Source organism: Podarcis muralis, chromosome 3 (genome assembly GCF_964188315.1).
Source record: "Podarcis muralis chromosome 3, rPodMur119.hap1.1, whole genome shotgun sequence".
Lineage (NCBI taxonomy): Eukaryota > Metazoa > Chordata > Lepidosauria > Squamata > Lacertidae > Podarcis > Podarcis muralis.
In genome coordinates this window covers 23,193,720-23,207,903 of record NC_135657.1, presented here as the reverse complement: position 1 = coordinate 23,207,903, position 14,184 = coordinate 23,193,720, and positions in this window count along the sequence as shown.

The following is a 14,184-nucleotide window of genomic DNA, read 5'->3' as shown; positions in this document are numbered from 1 at the left end:
GTTATTATTAATTAATTAATTTACGTATCACATTTCACATTCAAGGCACTTTACAAACACACAAAGAGAACAGCTACAGTTTTAAGTACAAAACACACACATAAAGCTGACTTAGAAACAGTACCAAATGAACATCTAAGTCAGAGATCTTGGTTATAGTTCTTAGTTATGGCTGTCCTCATGAAGGAACAGTGCCATGAGCCAGGTCTGCAGGGTGAAAATGCGATCAGTGAGGATGACTAAATGCACAAGAACATTTCTGACCAGTATTGAGGGTCTTGAGAAGAAGGTAATTGCCACCAGTTGGTTGGCCATGGGACACATCCAGAAGACATCTGTGTCATGGCTTTTGCCTAGACACAACAGCATATTTATCTATGAACATGAGTCCCATCCACACCGTGCATTTAAAACATTCTTAAACCACTTTAACAGTTATGGCTTCCCTCAAAGAATTATGGGAACTTGGGTTTGTTAAGGGTGCTGGAAATGGCAATTCTCTGAGGGGCTCTTCTATCAACTCTTAGCACCCGGAACAAACTACAGTTCCCAGGATACTTTACAGAAAACCATGACCCTTAAATATATTGTGTGAATGTGACCTTACCCTTGGCATCTATGACTGCTTGGAGTACCATGCTGTATAAACATTTTCAATTTAGTTTATGCAATTCAGGATCCCCAGTACAGAACTGAGAATAATCCAGAGGCCCCTTTCCCCAGCCAGAGGAACTCATACATACATAGAAAATTTTATGTGCATGTTGCCTTTCCATAGTTTGAACCATGCTCAAGGTGGCTTATAACATTGGGGGGGGGGACCATAATTTCAACATAACTAAAGTCATCCTAGACAATAAAGAAAACATCAAAAATACACAGCTACACTGAACAATTTCCACATTAATAATAATGAGATCTAAAATAATGATACAAAAATTAATGTCCATAACAGCAACAACCCCCCCCCCAACAAATCCCCCTAAACAATACCCCAGCCCAACTCCAGTTTCTGAAATCTAGGATCGCTTGTCTTTCATCCCCAACTTTTGTAATATTCTCCAAATGCAGCTTCCTATCAACCATATCTTTGAAGATTTCTCAGGACACTAATTGTCCAACTCAAATGTACTCATTATTTTACACTAGGCATTGAACAGTTTTTTTTGTTTTGTTAATCTCCAACTATGCTTTCTTGAGCTGGCAACTCTTTCTATACACTTGAGTACCATCTAGTGTGCGTTGCAGGAATTATATGGTTTGTATAAAGAAGATTCCTTATTACAGCACTTCTATACTGGAAGAAAAATGTCCACCTTGAAAAAAACAGCCACAACACCCCACATTTCTGCTTAATATTCTAGCCTTCACTAACTAGTTTAATCTGAATTGCTTGCGAGCGGGGAATATAAAAATTATGGAAGGGAAATGCAAGAATGAATAATTTCCCCCCTAGTTTGTACCAAGAACTCCTCTGACTTCCCAATGTTGAGGTAATTTTAATCTGTTTCAGTTTTTTATCTTTTGCATGTTTTTAAAATAGGTTTGTAATTTTTTCCTTTTCCTATTCTATCTTTTGTAAATCACTGTGAGGGTTTTTTTAAACAATCAAGCAGTGTTCAAAGTTTATGAAATAAACAAATTAATGCTTTCTAATTACTTGGGAAGGGCAAGGCTGGAGATAGGGGAAACCAGATGTACAACCAAAATGAAGGAGAGAGGATCAAATATTTTTGCTGCAAACAATTTCCTTATTAGTAAAAAGGATGCAAACTTCTAGCCCTCCAGATGTTGTTGGACTCATCAGCCCCAGCAAGGCTGGCCAAGTGTTATAATCCAGCAACATCTGGCAGGTTCCCCAACCTCGCCCTATAAGGTGATTTCTCCCCCCCACCCAAGACAATATAAGTTTGTTAGCATTGAATCATTCATAATGCATGCCATTGTTCTTTTTAAAAAAGACTTCTGGAGAACAGATGTTCCTGCTGGATTGAGTTATCCCAAGAAAAGTGAATTATACCTGCATAACAGAGGAGTGACATCCCCGAGGCATGCTTATAAAAAACCTCCCAGTTGTCCACTTTGTACTCCTTTCCAGTCCAGAAAGTTGTGAAAGTTATTTTGTTTTTAAATGCTGTATGTTAACACAAATGGTCAACACAGATCTTAGCCATTGCTAGTTCAGCACTACAAGATACCCTGTCAGGCTGAGACCATTGTTCTGGGTGGAAATGGACCTTTCAAGGGTAAAAAAATGCAGTTGAATCTGAGCAGAGAAACTGAAACAGTGCTCTGTGAGCATGGTGAAATTTCCTGTCCTGTGACTGCCATTAATGTTTGAAAAATATTATCGTTTACAGTGGTACCTTGGTTCTCGAACTTCATCCGTTCTGGGAGTCCGACTCCCAAAACCATTCAAAAACCAAGGCACAGCTTCCAATTGGCTGCAGGAACTTCCTGCACTTAAGCGGAAGCCCCATCGGATCCCATCGGAGAGCCAGTGTGGTGTACTGGTTAAGAGCGGTAGTCTCGTAATCTGGGGAACCGGGTTCGCGTCTCCGCTCCTCCACATGCAGCTGCTGGGTGACCTTGGGCTAGTCACACTTCTTTGAAGTCTCTCAGCCCCACTCACCTCACAGAGTGTTTGTTGTGGGGGAGGAAGGGAAAGGAGAATGTTAGCCGCTTTGAGACTCCTGAAGGGGAGTGAAAGGCGGGATATCAAATCCAAACTCCTCCTCCTCCTCTTCTTCTTCTTCTTCTTCTTCTTCTTCTTCTTCTTCTTCTTCTTCTTCTTTTCGGATGTTCAGCTTCTGAAAAACATTCGCAAACTGGAGCACTTAACTTCCGGGTTTGAGACGTTCGGGTGCCGATTTGTTTGACAACTTCGAGAACCAAGGTACCACTGTACTAATTGTTTATATTTATTAAATGTCCTCCCTCAGTCTCAGCTTTATAAACCCAGGTTCAGGTATCTGCACTTCTTTCATTTTCCATCACCACCAATTCACTTTCGAAACCTCTGAGCAGCTGGTATATTTGGCTGGTGTTTGAGGCCAGAGTAAAAGTGCATGGTAGCAACCAAGGTGACTTTACCATTGTATGTTAGTTTCTCCAGGCATCTCTACCCTCCCTCCAGCCAAGCAGAAGTCATTATCAGAATCCCAGGACACAGTTCAGTGAGGCAATAGCATTTGAGGAGGGGTGTGGCTTGAGGAAGAAGAAGAAGAAGAGTTTGGATTTGATATCACTACCCTAAGGAGTCTCAAATGGCTAACAATCTCCTTTCCCTTCCTCCCCCACAATAAACACTCTGAAGGCTGAGAGACTTCAGAGAAGTGTGACTAGCCCAAGGTCACCCAGCAGCTGCATGTGGAGGAGCGGGGAAGCGAACCCGGTTCACCAGATTACGAGTCCACTGCTCTTAACCACTACACCACACTGGCTCCCAGTGTGTAGCTGAGAATGGTGTAGCTGAGAAGGGGGTGTTGCATGGGGAAATTCCTGGGGCCCAGATAAAGAGACTTGATGGGAAGCATTTGTCCCCCAATAATGATGAAATTTGCATCCATGCAAGTGCACTTTGGACCAGACGTTTAAGATGAAAATAGACTTGGAAACTTTGTTGATAAGCCAGTAAATGGCAGCATTTTAAGAACCATCCCCTCCATGCATTCTAGCACCGTTTTTCATGAAACAGATCTTGAACAGACCACACAAAACTGAAGCTAATATGCATGTTGCTTGTCTCCATGGAAGAATCTGTTTTGCCATGTCCTGCAGTTGCATCTGTGACGTACCAACAGGTTTAGCAATAATTAACACTTCCTTCCTTGATGCTCCTCACAAACACCTACTAATAAGTTATTTGTGCTGGGAAAGCAATGAATCACTTGTCTAAAGGCGTCAGGTGCATATCTCTCTGGAGCTTCAGTTCTGTTACCTGCAATGCACAGTTTGCAGATCTTTATGGATTTTTCTGCTTAGAATTGGAAAATTGGGGTGCCTTGCCTAACCTGCCTTCTTAAACAGAGGTGGTTATTATGGGCCGGGGTTGCTGTATCAGGGCTGGCCCAAGACATTTTGGCACCTGAGGCAAACCACAAAATGATGCCTCCCACCAGGGAAGAAGGGGCAAGTGAAGATCTACACCAGGAACAAGGGTGTAAGTGAAGATTTATATCGGGAACAGGGGTGAGGGAATCAAAAACCATCATGGAGGGGAAAATAACAAACAAACAAACAAACAAACAAACACAAACAAATGATGAAGGCCTACCAGGCTTGCACCAGGAGCAACGCCTCAATGCTTTCCACATGCACTGCATCAGAAAGATTTTGGGTATCACATGGCAGGACAGAGTCTCAAACAAAAGATGCTCACCCAGCATGTTCACACTCCTGTCTCAGTGACATCTACACTGGCTTGGTCCCCAGTGAAGAGCTCTTCCAGCACCAGGCCTGTTGGCAGACCAACTTTGTGTTGCAATGATGTCTGCAAACATAACATGAAGTCTGGCAACATCAACTTTGCCATGTGGGTATCCCTTGCAGATGACCATAGTGCATGGAGACAAAAAGTCAGGTCATGCATCCATAACAGTGACCAGAGGAGGAATAACCTCTGGGAGGAGCACACAGAGAAGAAACTCCATTTTTTCAGGTTCTCTTTTGGATACTGATCAGCACACAAGTGTGCAGGCTCAGAAGGTGATTGGCAGGGTGAAAGCTCAGTGGAGCAGGCAAGCATGCAGAACTGAATGCACTTGCATTGTATTTGCAGTCATTCATAGAAGGCAAATCCCTCCCAGTTGTAATTTATGACAAGCTAGAATTGAAATTGCTGTCAGAAGCTGTTAGGTTGCTCCACTATACAAAAATGCAAAAGCTAAATGTGTATCCCTTTGAGAGATATTTGTATTCTTCAGCATGGCTAAAGGGAATTGTCTTGGAACTCTAGCTATTATTCATAGAGACCTCTGTCTTCTATCTCAAATACAATGGTACCTCAGGTTACATACGCTTCAGGTTACATACACTTCAGACTTGGCTAACCCAGAAATAGTGCTTCAGGTTAAGAACTTTGCTTCAGGATGAGAACAGAAATCGTGCTCCGGCGGCACAGCAGCAGCAGGAGGCCCCATTAGCTAAAGTGGTGCTTCAGGTTAAGAACAATTTCAGGTTAAGAATGGACCTCCGGAATGAATTAAGTACTTAACCCAAGGTACCACAGTACAGTCAATGTCTTAGAGAATTAACTCTAAGAAGTTTTCATAAGTGTAATGGGGGGAATCTCTGCAGTAGTGACTGTTCTTCTCCTGCTGCCTATGTCACTTCCTGGTTTCTAATAACCAGAATTGACAATAGTGAACTGAGAAAACCACAGTTACTGCTCAAATTCTGCTTGTGGGCTTCCATGGGTGTCTGGTTGGCCAATGTGAGAACAGATTGCTGGACTAGATGGGCTTTTAATCTGATCCTGAGGTCTTCCAGAAGATGTTGGAGTGCACAAGCCTTAGCTGAAATGGAAAATCACCAGGGATGGTGCAGACATCTGGAAGACCACAGGTTCTCCAAGTCTGCAATAGTCTCGCCTTACATTCCAGAGAAATGTCATTACAGTGGTACCTCGGGTTACAGATGCTTCAGGTTACAGACGCTTCAGGTTACAGATTCTGCTAACCCAGAAATATTACCTCGGGTTAAGAACTTTGCTTCAGGATGAGAACAGAAATCGTGTGGCTGCGATGCGGCGGCAGCGGGACGCCCCATTAGCTAAAGTGGTACCTCAGGTTAACAGTTTCAGGTTAAGAATGGACCTCCAGAACAAATTAAGTTCTTAACCCAAAGTACCACTGTATCTGGGTTCAAATCCCCACTTAGCCATTAAGCTACTGGGTTAGTTGATATCTCACAACCCTTCCTACCTCATAAAGTTATGATAAGGATCAAATGGGAGATAAAAATAATCCACACTTTTTTTGCAGCTATCTATCTGTGGGACGCGGGTGGCGCTGTGGGTTAAACCACAGAGCCTAGGACTTGCCGATCGAAAGGTCGGCGGTTCGAATCCCCGCGGCAGGGTGAGCTCCCGTTGCTCGGTCCCAGCTCCTGCCAACCTAGCAATTCGAAAGCACGTCAAAGTGCAAGTAGATAAATAGGGACCACTCTCCAGCGGGAAGGTGTGCTGCGCTGGTTCACCAGAAGCGGCTTAGTCACGCTGGCCATGTGACCCGGAAGCTGTCTGCGGACAAGCGCCAGCTCCCGGCCTCTTGAGCGAGATTAGCGTGCAACACTAGAGTCGGTCACGACTGGACCTGATGGTCAGGGGTACCTCTATCATCTATCTATCTATCTATCTATCTATCTATCTATCTATCTATCTATCTATCTCTATCTATCATCTATCTATCTATCATCTATCTATCTACCATCTATCTATCATCTATCTATCATCTATCTATCTATCTATCTATCTATCATCTATCTATCTATCTATCTATCTATCTATCTATCTATCTATCTATCATCTATCTATCATCTATCTATCTATCATCTATCTATCTATCTATCTATCTATCTATCTATCTATCTATCTATCTATATCTATCATCTATCATCTATCTATCTATCTATCTATCATCTATCTATCTATCTATCATCTATCATCTATCATCTATCTATCTATCTTCTATCATCTATCTATCATCTATCTATCTATCTATCTATCATCTATCTATCATCTATCTATCATCTATCTCTATCTATCTATCTATCTATCATCTATCTATCTATCTATCATCTATCTATCATCTATCTATCTATCTATCTATCTATCTATCTATCTATCTATCTATCTATCATCTATCTATCATCTATCTATCTAATCATCTCAACAGTTGAAACTGTTATGGCATTGTTATAAGAACCACCTGGAGGTACACCCAAAGATTAATTTGCTATTACATTCAGAAGAGCAGGCATTGGTACCAAATCTGACAATTCTACATGTCAAGTAGGAAAGATTTGTGCTCATAACTTTTGGCACATACTTCCCTAAAACATTTGGAAGTATGGCAGAATCCTTGCTTGCTTGCTTGCTACTCCAAAATGTTTTAAAGGCACAACAGCCCAATCTTAAACAGCCTTCAGACTTGGTGGGAAAACTTTATTGACCTTCCCTGGGATTCTATTAATCCATAAGCTTTTGGCGGATGTTTGTGCCAGAGTGTTTACAACCAAGAGTGCTTTAAAACTTGCTTGCTTCCTGGGCTTCCTGTTAAAACTACAGTTAAAAAAAAAAGATTAGGCACTCTGTTATGTTTTAAAACATCGAGATATTTCCCGTAGATACAAAATAGCACAAAGTTGCTAGTCTTTCTTGTAAATATAAAAAGCAAACACAATGTAGTCAGTGTATGATATAAGGTTTCTGTCCCCCGTCTCAATATTCTGACCAGGAAGTGGTTTTTAAAAGCTTTCCCTTAATAAAATAAAATGTGTTAGAGTAGATTTATTTTGCTATATATTTCTGAGTCTCACAGCACAAACATGGTTATTCAAAAGAATCACTGTATCCAAGGAAGACATGTTGAAACTTGTGGATTCAATATTTTGTCTCACATTTCAAGTCTCTTTCGATGCATTAAATAAATAAAAGGAATTTGACCCTTGGAGCTTTGAAAAGAGTGTTGGCTTGACATGGTGCTGACAAGATCACTCTGTCCAGCTCTGGGGAACCCATGCTCCCCCAGATGTTGCTGGACTCCAGCTCCCATCATCCTTGACCACTGGCCATGCTAGTTGGGGAAAACATCTGGAGGTTACAGGTTCTCCACCTCCTTTCAAGATATATCACACTCAGAAAACTTTCTGTTTTATAATTTGCATAGTGTCAATACAGTTTTGTTGTTGTTTAGTTGTTTAGTTGTGTCCGACTCTTCATGATCCCATGGACCAGAGCACGCCAGGCACTCCTGTCTTCCACTGCCTCCCGCAGTTTGGTCAAACTCATGCTGGTAGCTTCGAGAACACTATCCAACCATCTCGTCCTCTGTCGCCCCCTTCTCCTTGTACCCTCAATCTTTCCCAACATCAGGGTCTTTTCCAGGGAGTCTTCTCTTCTCATGAGGTGGCCAAAGTATTGGAGCCTCAGCTTCACGATCTGTCCTTCCAGTGAGCACTCAGGGCTGATTTCCTTCAGAATGGATAGGTTTTATCTTCTTTCAGTCCATGGGACTCTCAAGAGTCTCCTCCAGCACCATAATTCAATACAGCTTGGGTATATATAAATAACAGTAGTTCTCCTCCTGGTTTTGGAAGAATTCCAAGATCCAGATAGAGAAGTCCTTAAGAAAACACATTTGTCAAATTGAAGAGAATGGCAGTGAGAATTGTGTGGCCTGTGAGGTGTCTGGTACTCAGCTCCCAGAGATAGAGAGAGTTTATGGGGCTCACTGCAGGGAAATGGAGGGGGAAGAGTATGCCACAATATAGCGGATGCAGTTAATATGTCATCTTCAGACCTGGCCATTCACTGCAATAGAGGCCCTTCTCCAGGTGTCCCTGCCTTCTGAAGGCAGGAAGGCTGCAATCCATGAGAAGATCTTCTCTGTTGTATATTCCCTTCCTAACAGGAAGGTGCTTTCTTCCAAGTAAAACCATTGGTCCATCTAGCTCATTACCACTGACGATGACTGGCAAATGCTCTCCAGGGTTTCAGGTGCAAGTCTTCTGGAAATTCCAGAATTTGAACATGTGATCTTTTCCATGCAAAGTGTGCTCTCTGGAGGTGCAGCTGTTATCCCTGACTGAATCCTAGACAGACTCTTTTGATGCCTGGGCATTTTAGCACAAATGTAATACTTTAAAAAAGAATAATAAATCCACTTCTTTTTAAATATTATTTTAAAAAATTATTCCTGGTATCTAGCATCAGTGTTGCTATTATTAATTTCATGGTCTCGTCCTGATTTTTATAATGCTGTTTCTATCCTCGAGCCTTTTATTGCCATTCTCTTCCTGTCTTCTACTGTTGCTATTAGTTGCCCTGAAAGCTGTGCTGAGAGAGGAGGGTATCATTCACTAAACTAACAAACCTTTTCACTTCCGATAAGGCAACCCAGATCTCTCTCTCTTTTTCTGGGAACAATACCTTCCCAGGATGAAATGTGCATGTCTAAAAAAGTGCACCCCCCTAAAGCACACACAACATGTGTCTAGGTCTTATCTGAAATGTGATTAACAAACCCAGCAGATATTATTTCCAGATTAAGGAGTGAAAGTTATGGTGTGGTTGGCTTTTTTATGGTTTTTTATTGCAGTGTCAGGATGATCAATGAGTTGTTTTTACACTCTTGTCAGCTGGGCTCTTTTTCAATATGTTCCAGTCTTGAATCAACGTGTTCCAGTCCTTGAGAACTACGACTGATGAGGAGGAAGGTTGTTTGCACTGCAGTAACATCTAATACCATTTCCTGACTGATGGAAATTTAATTATTATTACATTCAAGCATAGCTGTCAACTTTCCCCTTTTCTTGCGAGGAATCCTATTCGGAATAAGGGAATTTCCCTTAAAAAAGGGAAACATTGGCAGCTATGCATTCAAGTCCCTGGGTTTTTGTGGTCATGGGACACTTTGTGTATGGCAGCTGCCTTTTGTCCATTTCTTGTGAAGAAACACATAATGAAGACAGCCATTCAACTTTATCCTTTACCTCTATACCTGTTGCCTGTAGCCTATGGCAAAGTATAGTGAGGTATTAGATGCAGAGTGGGCCGAGTTATATTGGGATCTGCTGGAGGTTCTCTGAGTGATAGGAAATAGGATGGCTAGGATCTTCAGCTCCCAATTGTTTAACAATGTCAACAACAAAATGACTGCACCCCTTGGGTTCTGAATTAATTCCTTGTGGGATGTAAAATTGCAGTCAAGTACAACATTCCTACAGTGACATGTTAGGGGATGTTTTGTACCACTCAGAAGAAGACTTCCTGTTTCCTCCTGAGCTGGGACAGACTTCCACTACATGTGACTTGAAGAGGGTGTAGTCTGTTGTACTAGCATGGAGAAGCACACGGCCTCCATGTTTTGATCAGTGTGTGTTCTCCATTTTGTATGTTGCTGTGTGTTTGGAGAAGTGACTGCTTAGTCGCAGTCACTTGGGACTAACTTCTTTATGGAATAGTTCTAGTTGTTATGTAACCTAAGACTGCCTCTAGGGATATGTCTGAATGAATCTGTGAGTAATCTACTTTTAAATTAATGTCAATCAGAGTCTTGTGTTTATTCTTTTTAAGAGGGATTGGAAGGGATTTTACCAGGAAGGAATCTTTAATAGTAAGACTCAGATGAGTCAGCAACAAGCTGGTTGCAGCGTAATTTAAAAAGAGGAATGTTTGGAACTCTGCCAGAATATGGAACTTGCTAGCGCAAGTTAGGAAAGATATCATTAAATAATATATCCTCTCCTGCCTCCCTAATCACTTCCACATTCCTAGGTGCAGAATTCTTGAAGTGTGTGCCTTTTGCAATAGGCCCTTTGCAAAACATGCAGATCCCACCATTCTGAGGTCTACCTATCCCTGTATTGGGCAGTTTAGAATATCTAAAAAAGAGCTTATGGTATAAATTATGTCAGGGAATGGTCTGAAGATGAGGACTGGGGAATGCATTCTATGGCAGACCAGCTTCCCTCCGATGGAGATCTGGAGGGGGAAGAGTTGCCCCCTTGTCCACAGCATGTTCAGAAACAGAGAGAGAGAGACAGAAGCTGAACAGCTTAGGGGGGAGTTACCCAGTTACGAGATAATGACAGCAGAACCAGAAGGGAGGGGGCAGCTAGTTGAGATGTCACTTGAGAGCGTTGGGGACCCCCCCTCACCATGGAATCAGAGGTCTGGACATATCAGAGAGCAGAGGAGTCAGAGGGAGGGAGGAACTTCCCGTTGGCACCCAAAATGCTGTGGAAGCCGGAAGGAGAATTAGACTAGCCAACTGCCCTCCTTGCAGAGAGCTGTGTGTTTGTGCTTGCAACATGATGCTGTAATAAAAGGACTACAAATCTATCAACTGCTTGTTAATTGTTATCTGTGAAGTCACTGAAGGGAGGGGAGGACTCTCCGCACCTGACACTATGTAATCTTTATGGAAGGAATTATGACAATTGTTGTGATTCCCACAAACAACAAGCAACCATCCCTGAAAAGTCACCTGTGGTTTTGCTCAGGGCTTCCATAGCACCCTGGAGCCTTTAAAAACCAACACTTCTAGACTTTTGCAGTGTCACTTAAGCTGTGGTTGGTGTCTAACATTTGGACAGAGTGCAGTGAAAATCCTGAGGGAATGTTTCAAAGCAATGCGGGAAATGTCATCTATGGCCCATGTGTGTGTGTGTCTAAAAATGGGGTTGTACACCTGTCCAACAGGTGATGTAATGGCAAAAGTGTCATGTACAATGATGAAATTAGAGACCGTGACAGTTATATCTTCTGTAAATTTCAAGCTTAATACTAGACATTGTCATTGTACCATGGTAAAACTTTCCATTTACATTCTCATCTTTTCCAGTTCATTAGACTTTGAAACTCTCGAGCAAAAAACCTGTCACTACAAAGCCAGGATGGGAAAGTATCTGGGTTTAAGGCCAAAGTGCCATCTGTAGACACAGCTGCTTATGCATAATCTGGAGCGGGTGTCAAAAACTACAAGTCCCGGGTGGTAGATTAGGGAAACCATATGGGAGAAAATGAAACAACTTGACGGGCAAGCATTGCAAATTCTCTAATATAAATGTCAGGGAGACAGTTGGGCACAAAATTCAAAGCCTGCAGCCTGCCAGGAGGAAAGCCGCTGAAATCTCTTCTGGAAATGTGTGTTTGGAAACAAGCCGTTTGGGGAGAACAGAAAGTTTACACAGTGTAATCAAAGCCCTTTCAAAAGGGCAGAGGGAAATGAAGAGAAGAAGGATCCCTCAATAATTCTCTGTTCTGAAAGGACAAGAACTTTTTGATCATATGATCCCTCCCATAATACATTGGATAGTCCTAGGAGCTCAGTGTACGCCAGTTTTTGCCATTACCGGTACTTGAGGAACTTTGTAACATTACTAATGGCCTATGCATTTACCCTTAATATTCTTTTACACCTCAGTTGTTGGGTGAATGAGCCATGGAAAGCTGAGTCAAGCGATTAAACTTACCATAGAAAACAGCCATTTAGCAGAGTTTGTCTTTACTTGGACAACACCGACATATGCCACTATACACACACACACCATTTACAGATGTTAGAAGTAGTCTTTTCTTTCTGAGTCCAGAGAGAGTTATTCGCCTCAAAGTCCTTGCTGTGTTAAACTCCGTAGTCAAGTCCTTGGTTCAGTTGCTTGCAAAGTCCTGCACCTGATAGAGTTCTCTGAGTTCTGAAGTCTGACAATTTCCTACTTTCTTCCTTAGGCAATCTCTTCAAAAAGTCTTCACGCAAGCCCACAGTTGAAACAGATAGTCTTCAACACCTTCTGCAATCTACCACCACAATCTCACACAGTATGCTGTAACACGACCCCCTTTATACACAAAGTTACTTGCCAAATCTGCCCAGTAAAACAGATCAGAGAGTCACAAGATGCCTGCAGGTGCATTGTGGGGAATTAGACCTGTCTGTGGACTCATGGAGTAACCACATTTTCCTTCTCCTTCTCTCATCATGCTAGAATACCATCCAATGAAGCTGAATCTTGGAAGATATGGACAAAAGAGCAGGCAGCACATGGGAATATAATGCTTCAAGATGTAGTGATGGCCAACCACCTTAATGGCTTTAAAATAGTCATGATGACTAAATTCTGTCTACACTGTTGGGTGTAACATGCCTTTGGATATCCGTTGCTGAGCATCACAAGTGGGGAGAGCACTGTTGCACTCAGGTCCTGTTCATACACTTCCCATAGTTGACCATTGTGAGAACCTTTGTCCTGACCCACCAGGACTCCCATGTTCTTATGTTCCCATCTGAAGGGCACCAAGTACATGTGCACACATTGAAACTTCACGAATGCCCATGTTAATTGGGCAAAAAATCTATAACTTCAAAAAAGAGAAAGTACTTGAACAGAAAGAATCAAACTCTTGCACATCATTTAGAGATGGATAGCCTGTGAATCTAATTTTGTCAATGCTACCGTTACCACAAGGCATGGCATTTTTTTAAAGGGAAGAATGAAGAATGAGGTCATGCTCTAATTAATTGGAGTTAGGAATAAACAGTTCAATATGTGTGTGTGTTTCAGTGTGAGGCTAATCATCTTCTCAAAACTCTCCCATTTGAATTCCCCTTGTAATGTTAGAAGAATGAGTCCTTCCTAACCCAGGAAATTGTTATTTAATGAGAGGGCAGGCATATGTACTAAAATGCCCATACACTGGTACCTCTGGTTACATATTTAATTCGTTCTGGAGGTCCGTTCTTAACCTGAAACTGTTTTTAACCTGAAGCACCACTTTAGCTAATGGGGCCTCCTGCTGCCACCGCACGATTTCTGTTCTCATCCTGAAGCAAAGTTCTTAACCCGAGGTACTATTTCTGGGTTAGCGGAGTCTGAAGCGTATGTAACCCGAGGTACCACTGTACTATGGTAAAGTGTGCATCAAATGCATGCATTATTGAAAACAATGCATTATATCAGGGGCAATCACACACAATGTTTCCTCTTAGGAAAAACCTACACTAAAATACTGGTAAATTTTCATGAGGTCTTCAAAGAAAACAATCAACAACTGATGTGGAGACCAGGAGAACTGAAGTTAAGATGGGAAAAATGAGGAGCTGAGAAAATGGATTGCTTCCCCAACCCTAAGGGCAAACAAACAAACAAGGCAACAAATTGCAAAGCTGTGATTGCTTTGCTTATAAATACCAGGGCCGGCCCATACATGAGGCAAGGTGAGGTAACTGCCTTGGGTGGCAAGATCTATAAATGCAGCAGGTCCAGTCTCCAAGGAATGCATCCCCTACTGCCATGGCAGTATGTGCAAAGAACTTGTAAAAACGGTTCTGTCCATCATACCTGCCAGACACTTTCCTTCTAAGCAGTCAAGGATACTTGAATTGAATCTTAAACTCAACAAAAATTTAACTGTTTGTATCCCATTTAACTTTGTAATGGGATGCTCAGCCAAACACAGACCTT